This window comes from Cydia strobilella, chromosome Z, assembly GCF_947568885.1.
Source record: "Cydia strobilella chromosome Z, ilCydStro3.1, whole genome shotgun sequence".
In the NCBI taxonomy this organism is placed as follows: Eukaryota; Metazoa; Arthropoda; class Insecta; order Lepidoptera; family Tortricidae; genus Cydia; species Cydia strobilella.
Window position 1 is genome coordinate 10,703,944 of NC_086068.1, and position 13,965 is coordinate 10,717,908.

The 13,965-nt window shown below is 38.9% G+C and overlaps 1 protein-coding gene across 1 annotated transcript in view; it reads right to left on the bottom strand.

Moving 5' to 3' along the window:
* LOC134755088 (formin-binding protein 4-like) overlaps positions 1-13,965 on the bottom strand; it is a 38,011-nt gene that overhangs the window by 11,699 nt on the left and 12,347 nt on the right. The window lies entirely within an intron of this gene.

Genomic DNA, 13,965 nt, shown 5'->3' on the forward strand with positions numbered 1-13,965 from the left:
TGTTAGTTCCGCAATGATCACCGCTAGATGGCGCCACTTTGTATGCGAGTTATCGATTCGCTTAATGGTTCTCGATGAAATGTATAGATGTCGCTAGAGTCAGTGGACGTGGAAGTTTTAGTTCCAAAAACATCCGCTACAAAAAGGTATAGATGAGCTGCCGTCCGAGTAGTTCTAAAAAAGTTCGCAGCTAGTTAGGCAAAGATCCGTTAGAGGAAGCTACGTTTCAAAAGTGCGCTAAGAAATGTATAGATGTCGCTAGAGTCAGTGGACGTGGAAGTTTTAGTTCCAAAAACATCCGCTACAAAAAGGTATAGATGAGCTGCCGTCCGAGTAGTTCTAAAAAAGTCCGCAGCTAGTTAGGCAAAGATCCGTTAGAGGAAGCTACGTTTCAAAAGTGCGCTAAGAAATGTATAGATGGCGCTCGCTAGCAGCACTGAGTACACTTTGTAAGCTAAGTTTATAAAGAAAAAAAAAAACAAAAAAGTGACGGGGTGGCGCATCCATGCACAGTGGCTAAGGTCGGATTCGAACCGGCGCTATTCTTTAGCTAACCGGGCTAACGTCTCTCATTCATGATGATGATGAACCCTTAGGCCACCTCGTCACTGTATAACAGGTTCAAATTTCGAGACTATATGTGAGCAGCAGCAGCAGAATCATAGTAGGACTAGGCGTTGTGTGAAATTTGCAGCGAGTCCTACTGGAATGTCGGAATGTGGCATCACAGCAGTGACACGTGCAAATGAGGTATGCACCCAGACACCCCGCCCCCTACGCCCACTCAGCCGCGTACGCATTCCATGATTACGTCATGCGTCTAGACACCCGGCGCATGACGCAAGTTATTCTCTCGCCCAGTTGTTGTCGGCCAGCCAACCTCACGCCACGTCACGCAGTACGGTGTCGTTTGAGCTCGCGATTCGTAAACAATATTTTTATAAAACAGTCATCTTACTACCATATTCTACTACTACTACTATTCCAGTGTCACAACGAATATCGCGTTATAGTCAATAACGATGGATCTGCAAGCTTCATCACATGCCAAATGTAAGTTTTTATTTCAATTATATACAAGTTGTACTAACATGTTGAGTATTTAAACTCTGTTCTATGTAATTTGAAAATCTATCACTTTTACACTTGCTTACTTTTAATATAAATAATTACAATATTTTGTATTATATCTTCCCCAGCTGCAGCTGACACGACTGACGGTACCAACACCACCACCACCACCACCACTTGGTGCTGCCAGTGCTGGTTGTCCACCATTAAAACAGGCGGCGGCGGCGTCGGCGGCAGTGGCTGTAGCAGTTCCACTTCTCAATCGCCACCAGCAGCAGCAGCAGCAGCAGCAGCACAACCGATGACAACAACAACAAAAGCACAAGACGATGGGGCCATGTACTGCTGCGATACCGAGAGCGATACCAGCAGCAGCAGCAGCAGCAGTGATGAAATGAAAATCAAGTGGCTAAAAGCGTTCGAGGACAATACTCTGATTAAAAGATGGCGCCTGCCCATGGCATTACACACATTTAGAGGGGAAGTAGCGGAATTGTTGAAACGTATATATTTCGAAGGTCACCATGCAGACGATTGTCATGTTTACTGGTTAATTGTAATGTGGTATGATTTAAACGATACAGTGGAAGAGATTGTGGAAGACGCTCAAATCAACTATCAAGACTGGATTGTGTTATTAGGCGGTGTTAAAGCGGAACTTTTTTCACGTGCAGTGTTCAATATGAAATCTTTTAATTGTTTGATCAATGTTATATTTTGTGTGGTAGGTCCGAATATAATAGCTTCCGGTGATTATGAATGTGTGTAAGAGTCCTCGTACAGATATAGATGTTTTTTTTCCCATTCTAATTGTTTAATTTTAAATTGCTAGCTCGCTGCGAATGTATAAATAGGTACTACACAATTATAAAATAAATAAATATATATATATAGAGAGATGTTTTTATTGAATGAAACCTCATTGACTTAGAGTAAATAAATATTTATTGAGAAAAAAAAGAAAACTTAGACAATGTTATCTTTATCTATCCAACTCTTTTCATTTAAGCCGAGCCATTTTACATACACTTTATTTCCACGACGTTTCAAAACTTTTTCCACTAGATAAATGTCATTGTGTTTAGTTTTCTGCAACTCTTGTTCGTAGAAACATCCAGAGATGGGTTGGTGATTAGCGTCTTGAAGTAAATATGTCACTGGATTCGTAGTTTGCACTTTAGTTATTGTAAATATCTCCGTAGTCCAATTGCCTATGTAGCCTTTGGCGAAAGTGGATTTATATTTACTAATTCTCACATGTTGACCCACCTTGAACTTGGCACGAGGTTTGATTTTAATGTGATTGTAGACTTTATGTAACAACTGTTTAGAGTTGTTTTTATTCACACTCGCCGGCGCCATACCGATAGTGCGGTGCAGTTTGTTGTTGTAACAATATCCCACTTGGCTTATCAGTTGTAGCCATTTGTATGAACCATTCAAGCTAAATTGTTTCCAAATCCAATGTTTTAAGGTTCTAATTAGTCTTTCCACTATGGAAGCTTTCATCGCACTATAGGTAGAGTAGTGATTGATGTGATGACGATTCATGAGCAATTGAAATTTGACATTGAAAAACTCTTTCCCATCATCTGATTGAATATTCTTGGGCTTTCTGCCGACTTGACTCAAAATTCTGCTCATTGCCTTTGTAACATGTTCAGCGCTTTTAGATTTTAGCGGTTGCATCCAAGCGTACTTTGAAAAGGTATCAATACACACTAGAATGTATTTATAGTTGTTATTATACTTGGAGTACTTTTGCATATCAATTAGATCAATCTGCCACGTGTCATCGAGCCCCCTCTGAACGAATCGACGACGTGGAAATGTTTTTCTCGCATACTTATGTATCTCGTCTACTACTTGAGCTTTACTCATTTTTCTTCAATATAATACGCTTTCCTGGAAACGCTGCCGCTTCCGATGGTGTTTGTGGTTGTGGTGTAGCAATTCTTTGTGATAATTTTTCAAGCTTGAACCGTAAATCTTTTAAATCTTTAACATTTGCCTTTAGCTTTGCGTTTAAAAATACCACTTGTTCATCTAGTTCAGCTCTACATATGGCATCAGTTTTGAGAAAAGACTTGTGAATTCCCGCCACTCGTCTATTTTCAAAATTTACCAAATCTCGTTCCACTTTTATGTCGTCACGGATTGTAGATTCGCTACCCAAGTATTGTCCAAACTTGTTAAGAGGCATTGTGAAAGTGAACCATGGAGAGAGTCCTCATCCGTATTTATAACAAGGGGCGTGTACGTGTGGGGAGGCTTGGATACAAAACAGGTCTGTTTTATTAGATAACAGGTTTAAAAAAAAAACAGCCAACAGAAGAGGGTCAGTTTTCTTACTTTAAAACTATACCGCTCTCAGTCAGTTCCTCAACGATTGCATTGATCTCGTTCGAATGAGAGGTGTTGCCAGCACTCTGTGATGCTATCAAAAGCTGTAAACGACTCACCAGTTCGTTTGGATCATCCCAATAGATGTAATCAGTTTTCGGATAAAAAGTTTTAGTTGTTAATAAATCCCTTTTACCAGAGTTCAAACATCCACCTCCTTTATGTTTCTTTGATTCTTGTAGTTGTTTAATGTAGCGTTGATACTTTAAACTTCTATCTCCACTCAATTGACCGTTTGGTGAGAATCCTCTACGATGAGCGTTTGTCATGTCTAAAATCTTATTGTAATCCTCTACATCTTTTCTCGAAACAATATGCTTGTTTGGTAGTCTTTTAAAGATGAGTTCCAACAGTCCAGGAGTCATGTTGAATCGTGCATGTTTAACATGTAACACGTCATCAATGATTTTAACTCGACTATTACCAATATGCATTTTATCATCCTCGAGATAAACACCAAATGGTATTTTTGGCGTTTTAATAAGATGTTTAATATATTTGTTTTGTAGATCATCAATACTACTATCATTACCACCACCACCACCTTCATCAGCGTCAATGTCAAGAGCCGACTTCATATCATCATCATCATTATCGCTAATCGTAAGCTCTTCATCTCCCTCTGTTTTTGTTCCATCATCTTTTTCTTCATCATCATCATCATCATTAAAATCATTCGAATCATAATCATCATCATCAGCAAACTGTTGTGTTTTTTTTTAAAGATTATTACTGTACTTGAGTAGTTTACTATTGGGCTCTTCGGTTTTGATTAGATATTTCCTTTTACGTGATCCTTGTGGTAATGGTGTGGAGGTATTTATCAAGGGAGGATGAGGATGATGAGGGTAATTCATTACTGTGGGTTTGGCATTGTCACCATTATCATTCTTATTATTACCCTTTGACTCTAAAGCTTTATTCATCAAAACATTGAGCGGTTTTGTAATTGGTTCAAAGGTTTGCGCTAGCGAAGTGTCGAGCGACGTCTTATCTGCTCGCAACGCTTTTACTTTTCTCTTTACACTCTCAATGGAGTCTACGAGTTTCCGTTTCAACTTTTTGTTACCAAACATGTCTTCTTCTTCTTCTTCTTCTTTTTTAGTACAAGTGCACCGTTGCTAATGTAAATTAATAGAGGTTCGTCCTCAGTAGCTGACCGCATAAAACTGATAATAAACCGGAGATGACACTAAATTTTATACAATAATGAAAACGTCAAATCCTTTACGATATCGACCCTTGTTAATGTCTCTCTCCTTGTCGATTGTTAAAAAAGTGTACTTTTTCTGCCAACACTCGCGACAAATTTCCTTAAACTTTTCCCAACTCATATCGGTGTTTACGTGATCGTCATAGGCATGTTTTAAATTCAACTCGTCCTGCTTGAATAGCAATATAAGATTGGCATTGTCACGTACCAACTGTTTAGGTATCCTACTATATGTCTGGCACAAGTAGAAACAATCCAACCAACGATGACGTCCCATTGCAAAGTACTGACGAATGGCATCTTGATCTTCCAAAGCCACATCATCAAATACAATGACGCTGTCCTCGGCGGCTTCTTCCGGTGGGACGACTTGACTCTTATCATTGTACGTGTGAAACGGCATGTCACCCGCCTGCTCTAAAACTTTACCCAGAAACTTGTATTTAGGTTGATTCAATGATTTCGAATACAGATACACATTATGAAACTTTACACCGTTCGGATGTAAGAGTAGAGACAACAAAACATTTGTCTTGCCACAATTGGAAGGTCCACAGATGAGACATCTAATGTTATTCGCCAGCAACGAGCCATGTTTAAAAGAGTTTTGATCATGTGCTTTTACATTGTCATCCAGCACAACACTCCAATCTTTAATAGCGAGTGGCGTGTTTTGTTTTTTAAGCTTCATTTCAGTGTGATGTACCAAATCGTAAGGACGTGTATTTTATACACATTCACATGTCCAAAAGTATAAAAATTATATAGATATATATAGGCATACTTTATAATCACCGGCACAGTCAAGTAGTGATACTTGAGATGATAACACACATTGGTGGGGTTAGTGTTAAACATAATCCCAAACGACGTAGACGACAGCAACCTCATAATAGCTGTAGCGGTGGTGGTATAATAAATAGTTTAATTAATAATCTACCATTTGAAGTGCACATACCCGGTTACAATTATTGCGGTCCCGGTACTAGATTGAAGGAGAGATTGGCTCGCAACGATCCTGGTGTGAATCCGCTTGACGAAGCTTGTAAATTACACGATATAGCCTACTCGCGTGACAAGACATTGGAGGGACGACATCAAGCAGATTTACTATTGGCCAAAGCTGCTAAAAATCGTTGGCTTGGTGGCCACAATCGTCCAATTGGTGAACGTATTGCCGCGTTGGCGGTAGATAAGATTATGAAGTATAAAGTTAAACACGGTATGGGCATGATTCCCATATCAAAAGTCATAAAAGCAAGTCGTGATGCTGTAAAGAAACACATTGCGAAAAAGAAGGATACAACTACTAATACACTACTCAAAGTGGGTGTAAAAGCGGCAAAACATTTTGTTAAAGGAAAGATTGTCAAGGGACAACACAAACAGCGAGTCATCCCGATACCCAAGAGAGGCGGTTTCCTGCCAGCTTTGATACCGCTACTGGGTGCATTAGCCGCCACGGGAACTTTGGCCGGTGGTGTTACCACTGTTGCTAAAAATATTTATGAAATGGTAAAGAGCAGAAATAATAATAATAATAATACCGAAAGCAAGATTGTCGGTAGAGGTTTATATTTAGCACCTTATAAACGTGGAATGGGACTCTACATTATACCGGCTAATGGAGGCGATGAAAAAAAAAAAACAAGAAATTAAATTTACCCCCAATGGGTAAAGCTCTCACCGATGTGGACATTGTGAGATTTGAACGTAGAGTGAAAATCCCCTACTTTAGAGGTGTTTTCATGCGAGATAATCTCCCAAAGAAACCTCACTATTATGAAACTGGTATTATCAATTTGGACTCTCAGCGGGGTGAAGGTACGCATTGGTGTGCCTATGCGAAAAAGGGTGATTATTGTCTATATTTTGATAGCTTTGGTGATTTGAGGCCACCTCGAGAGTTTATTGATTATATAAATGATGTCAAACAACAACAACAACGCAACGTGCGAATAGAGTATAATTACAATCGATTGCAGAAATTTAATACTGTAAATTGTGGACACTTGTGTTTGGATTTCCTATATACCAATGCTAAGCGTTTGTTTTAAATAAATATCATGAGCATTACATGTGTAGTTTCATTCTTACATTAAACGTGGTAGACGTCAGCAGGTATCATCATCATCATGTCTATGACATCATTCACAATTAGTGTGAGCGGTAACGAGCCTGTGTTGAATGTAGACTTTCAACCGGCTCTAGAATTGGACATTGATGGTTTTTACGAGTGTGCTCTCGTGTACTTTAAGACTTTCAACACTATTCCCAATGTTGATAAGAGCAATAATCTGTTTCACTATGGGGATGATATAATCGCAATTCCTGAAGGTTCATACGAGCTCTCCAGCATAATACACTTGTTGAAGGAGGAAATGTCAAAGAGGACTAAAGGGTCAGAGGGTGAAGGAATGGTGGCAGTGGCAGACATCTTGGTAAATAACAATACCTCCAAATGTATGATTTTCTCGCCAAAGTATGATATTCACTTTGACAAACCAAACAGCATAGGGTCACTGTTTGGTTATTCACCGAAAAAGCTCAAAGCAAAAACTGCACATTGGTCGGATAAAACAATTAACATAATCATAACAAACACTATAAGAATAGAGTGCAACATTGTGGAGGGCTCATTCGTAAACAACAAGCCGTCACATGTTTTACACGAGTTTTCACCTGACGTCCCGCCCGGCTATCAAATTATTGAACAACCCACCAACATTATATATCTGCCTGTCAAGAAGAGTAACATTCGCATACAAAACATTGGTTTGCGCATTGTAAACGAGCACGGTGATACGGTGAATTTTCGAGGTGAAAGCATTGCACTTCGTTTGCATATTCGTAAAAAGTAAAATGATTATTCATAACAATAAAAGCCCTGGTAACAACACCTCTACAATTAGTCGAGATCTTGCTCTCGTTGAGAAAACTACTACTCTTCGTCCTCATCGTCATCGTCGTATTAACAAGAGACAGCTGCACCAGTCACTACAGAAACAACAACAACAACAACAACAACCAAAGAAATTGACTAGAGAAAACAGTGCATTTTTACAGAGTATCGGTTTCAAAGTATGTCCTCGTCATCTATATTAGACATTGGGGAGAAGGTGTTATTCGACGATAGTATAGAAAGTATAGAATTTCACCCATACACTCCGTATAATGACTCTTTCAAAAATAACGACAACATCCACATTTGTATCAACCGTCAAGATCTAATTCTACTGCCGAGTCAGAGTCAAATATTAGTGGAGGGCACAGTGGAGAAAGGATGTCTACTGGTGAACAATGGTGCTGCATTTTTATTTCAAGACATTCGTTATGAATTGAACGGTGTGGAGATTGATCAAGCGAGAAACTGCGGTATCACGTCCACCATGAAGGGACTAGTCTCCTACACCAAGGAAATGGATCATAGTCTTCAGACGGCGGGGTGGGAAGTTGGCGCCAAAAAGATACATGACAAGTTTACTGTAACTATACCACTATCTCATATCTTGGGTTTCGCCGAGGACTATAAGAAGGTTATAATGAATGGGAAACACGAGTTGATATTGAATCGCGCCAGTACAGATGTAAACTGTTTAGATTTAGCAGCCGTTGATGCCAACACGGTACCGCAACCGCCGGTTCCAAATGGTGAGATTGAAATCACCCGTGTCACATGGAGGATGCCTGTCATAAAAGTATCAGACAAGGAGAAACTGCGCTTAATGTCGTATGTTGAGAGAAGCATACCGGTTCAGATAGCGTTCCGCACATGGGAGCTGTATGAATACCCCATACTACCTGCCTCAGAACGTCATATTTGGTGCATCAAGACGAGTACTCAGCTGGAGAAACCTCGCTATCTCATTGTTGGTTTCCAAACGGCTCGTAGGAACGACAAGAGCAAAGATATGAGTATATTCGACCATTGTAATCTCACCAATTGCAGGGCGTATTTGAACGCACAGTATTATCCATACGATTCCTTTTCGGCTGAATTTAAAACAAACAACTATGTGCTCTTATATGACGCATTTACCAATTTCCAACTATCCTACTACAACCGTGATCATACCAGCCCCCAAGTAAATTATGCTCATTACAAGACACAATCTCCATTGGTAGTCATCGACACGTCAAGACAGTGTGACAGCTTCAACTCGGGAGCTGGGGCTATTGATATTAAATTGGAAATGGAGTTTAAAGGGAACGTGCCGGCTAACACCACGGCATACTGTCTCATTATCAGTGATTCACTGTTTGAGTACAACGCACTCACCAGTACCACGCGTAAAATCATTCAGTAGACCATTGACCGTCTTCACTTGTAAACGTGTCTTGGAGCTTTAAAAAAATAATAATTAAAAAAATGAATTATTCAAACATTTTTTCACCTTCTTACACACCGTCAATTGATTGTTCCGGTGCTGCTGCTGCTGCTGCTGCTAATGTTGTTGGTTTCGGTTGCTGTGAGCTGAGCAAGAGTGTCTACAATCTTAAACGCTGTCCTGCTGATGCAAGTGCTCTGATTGAAAATATCCATGTATACTTAAAGTTGCAGTTTATTGAAGCTAAAATCAGATTAGATACCTGTGTCAGTTTTAATGGACAATATGAACTCACCTGTGAAGAATGGAATGCAATGTTTGCGGAAAAAGTTGATGTAATTGGAAACTACTTTCATAACCCAATGAGTGTTTCACCAGAGCTGCTTCAGTGCGATCGTCTTCGGATGTGTATCTCTCCAGTACCGTTGCTTTTACTCACATGTGACGGTGACGATGATGATGAATCTATGACAAACTCACACCCCTTGGTGATTAACCACATGGAATGGAGTCTTATCGAATGTGTTATGGAGTGTATTAACGCACGTATCGGATACTTGAACAAGATAAAGTCTACATATGAGAACCGTCTCAACTTTTTCAAAAAGCATTTCAAGATATATTACCCCACCAATATTCAGCAGGCACGCAATATTATAAGTAGTTTGTGCAACGTAAACGATATTGTCGACTCTGAAATAAAGTGTTATGCAGCCGATATTTTGTGTAATACCTATATTTTCATTGAATAGATTGATGAAAATAAAAAGTATCAATAACTAACCAATTTTTTTATTTTAACATAAACCCTTATTATTCTTTAAGCAAAAAAATGCAGTCTCTTCTTTGACTTGTCTTTGATTGATGATGCAATAATCACAATAATAATAATAATATGTGCGTGGGCGGCACCCGCCGTCCTGCACCTGTCGTCGCGACATTTGTATGTGTGTGTGTGTGTGTGTGTGTGTGTGTGTGTGTGTGTGTGAGTGTACCAGGCAGTGCCAGCGCACCTCAACGCCGCATTCCTGAGTTACGTCATCTTTCTAGACACCTCCACGTCCCCCGCTCCCCGCGCCCCGCAGACGCACGCCCAGTTGCCTGCGAGTCAGCCGTCAGGTGGCACGCCCCGTACCTCGTAAATAATTTCCAGCTAATAATAATTTCGTCAGTCTGAGTGTATGTAGATGTGTAAAAAGTAAACATGGTCATTGTTTGTGAATATTGTAACCAAAACTTTACTCGGAAAGATAACATGCTTCGACATGTGGTTTACTGTAAGAAACATTTAAAGTCGGATAAGTCAGCGTGTTCTAAACGTGATAAGACCTTTCCAAAGCAAGATATACCTGCCAAATGTGAAAATTCATATCAGCGGTTGGGGGAGAAACGCAGTCGAGTTAGCGATGAAGAGCTACCACTACGAGCTAAAGATGACGCATCAACCTCCAAAAAGCGAAAATGTGATATATGTGAAACAGATGTCACGTCATTACATAATCACCTGAAGAGTGCAATGCATAAACAGAGTCTAAAATGTGAGATGTATGATGGAGATACGGAAATAGTAACATCCGCTTTCAAGAGCCGGATAATCTCATATAGACTGTTTTCGAAGGATGAATATCTCACTCCTGAAGATTTCATGGAGAGTGTACGCCTGCGAGTTATTAACCTTATAGAGGAGAACATTTCTAGGGTTAAGAGCGCTGTTAAGGTGAATTTAGAACTCTTCGGACGATACAGTAAATGGATAAAGGTTAATGATAATGATCAGGAGGTGGAGGAGGTGAAATCTTTCAATACTAAGAATAAAGTGATTTCATTAGATGCTAGCAAAATAAATAAAATATATCAATCGTTTATGGAGGAGATCCGAGTCAAGGCTGAAGACTTTCAAGAACGTGACAGTGGGTGGGCTATAAGTAAAGTGCTGCATCTAGAAGTGAATATTAATAAGTATCAACCCTTGCAAGGATCATCGTACATCCCCCTTCCAAAGTGGGTGCAAACGAGGAAGGCCTGTATTAATGTTAAAAATGATGATAACGCATGCTTTGCGTGGGCCGTTGTTAGTGCTCTCTACCCTGGTGATAAACATGTGGATCGCCCCACATCATATCCCCACTATAAGGAGATACTAAACCTTGAAGGAGTGTCTTTTCCCATGTCATTGAGTGGGATTAAACGTTTTGAAGTATTGAATAATATAAGTGTAAACGTATTTGAAATCATTGAGGAGTCAATAGCGGGACCTGTGTATCATTCGAAAAAACGACGCGACCGTCATATAAATATGCTTATAATCGAAGATGGTGAGAAGAAACACTTCTGTTGGATAAAAAATTTAAGTAGATTGATAAGCGCGCAGCTTTCAAGACATCATCATAAGATGTGGTTTTGTGATGGATGTCTCTTACCTTTTTCTAATGAAATTAAATTCAAGCAGCATATAAAACATGACTGTTCCCATGTTAAAACAATTATACCAAATGATGGGGATAATATATTAAAGTTTAAAAACTTTCGAAATCAATTACGAGCACCAGTTGTCGTGTATGCTGATTTCGAGGCTTTACTAAAGCCTATAATACCTACATGCTCGCCGTCTCAATCTTCCTCATATACTCTAGACTATCAGTCACATGAACCGTATAGCTTTGGTTATTTTATTAAATGCTCATATGATGAATCAAAATCGAAATATGTAACATTTCGCGGTGAGGACTGTGCGAAAGAGTTTATTAAATCATTAGAGACAGAGTTAGTGCCATTTGTAAACAAGATTAATACTATAGAACCAATGCGTTCTCTTACACGAGAGCAGCAGGTAGAATTCCAATCTGTTATAAACTGTCATATTTGTGGGGGTGTGTTAGGAGATGATAGGGTACGTGATCATTGTCACCTCACAGGTGAGTTTAGGGGCGCTGCACATTCTAACTGCAACTTAAATTATAAGATTATTAACGCAATCCCCATAGTGATGCATAATTTCAGTGGGTATGACTCACACTTTATAATTAAATCATTGAAAAAGTATGATAATGTTAATGTTATACCTCAGAATAAAGAGAAATTTATATCACTTAGTTTAAAGAGTGAGGTTCTAAAGTTAGATCTTAGGTTTATAGACTCTTTTAGATTCATGGCATCCTCATTGGATACATTAGTGCAAAACCTTCCAAAAAATCAATTTAGCATTATCACCTCGCATTTCCCTCATGATAAAATAGATTTACTAACGCGCAAGGGGGTTTTCCCATATGAGTATGTACGAGGGTGGGCCCAGCTTGAGGAAACTTCACTACCTCCTGTGACTGCCTTCTATAACAGCCTCGCCAGCTCCCCCATTTCCGATGAGGATTACCAATTTGCCCGAGATGTTTGGGATGCCTTCAATATCGGAACTCTGGGGGAGTATAGTGACCACTACCTTAAGACCGACGTCATGTTATTGGCAGAAGTTTTTGAGAACTTCCGTGATGTTTGTCTTAAGACGTATAAGCTTGACCCGGCTCATTATTATACCGCCCCCGGACTCAGCTGGGACTCTATGCTAAAGCATACTAAAATCGAGTTAGAACTACTTACTGACATATCTATGATAAAATTCATTTCATCTGGAATACGAGGGGGGCTGAGTCAGTGTTGTGGGAAATATGCAGTAGTAAATAATAAATATATGAAAAATTATGATTCGGATAAACCTTCCAATTACATCGTTTATTTAGATGCTAATAATTTATATGGATGGGCTATGTCCCAGTATTTGCCTACAGGAAGTTTTCGCTGGCTGTCTCAAGAGGAAATCATCAGTTTCGATATGAGTACATTATGTCCTGAAAATGATAAGGGTTACTTTTTTGAAGTAGATTTAGAGTATCCTACGAGCTTGCATGATTTACACAACGACCTCCCGTTTTGTCTTGAAAATAAGGTTCCATCGATAGGTATGAGTAAAACAAAGAAATTATTAGCTACACTAGAAGATAAAAGCAATTATAAAATTCATTATATAAATCTGCTACAGGCTATAAGACATGGATTGAAAGTAAAAAAAATTCACCGCATCCTCGAGTTTACTCAACGTCCATGGCTTAAATCGTACATTGATCTCAATACAGATAAAAGAATACAGTCTAGAAACAAGTTTGACAAAGACTTTTATAAATTAATGAACAATGCAGTCTTTGGTAAAACTATGGAAAACGTTGAAAAACGACAGGATGTTAGAGTTGTTAGTGCTTGGGAGAGTCAAGGAAGACGGTTAGGTGCGCGCGCTCTAATCGGTCGTCTTAATTTTCATAGCTCATGCATAATCAGTGATGATATCTCGATAATACAAATGACTAGAAATAGTATAAAGTATGATAAGCCTATATATGTAGGGTTTACAGTCTTAGAACTAAGTAAAACCCATATGTATGATTTCCATTATAATTACATGCTACCTAAATATAATGAAAATATACAGCTATTATACACAGATACAGACTCATTCATCTATAACATTAATACTAATGATTTCTATAAGGATATCAAACCGGATGTAGAAGGTAGATTCGATACATCAGATTTGCAAATTGATAATATTTACGCTTTACCTAGAGTTAATAAGAATGTATTGGGAAAAATGAAGGATGAAGTTAGTGGGAGAATAATTTCAAAATTTATAGGGATAAGATCCAAATGTTATTATATAGAGAAAGCAGAGAATGCTTTTATGGGGGAAATAGGGGGTAGAGAGAAGGAAGAGGAAGAGGATAATGTTATTAAAAAAATCAAGGGCATAAAAAAATATGTCATAGCTAAAACTGTACGAGGTGAGGATTTTTACAACTGTGTAATGAACGCTCCACCTCAATATAGGAACATGAATGTTATACGAAGTAAAGGTCATCAGTTATATTCACAAACTGTCAACAAAATCGCTCTAAAGAATTATGA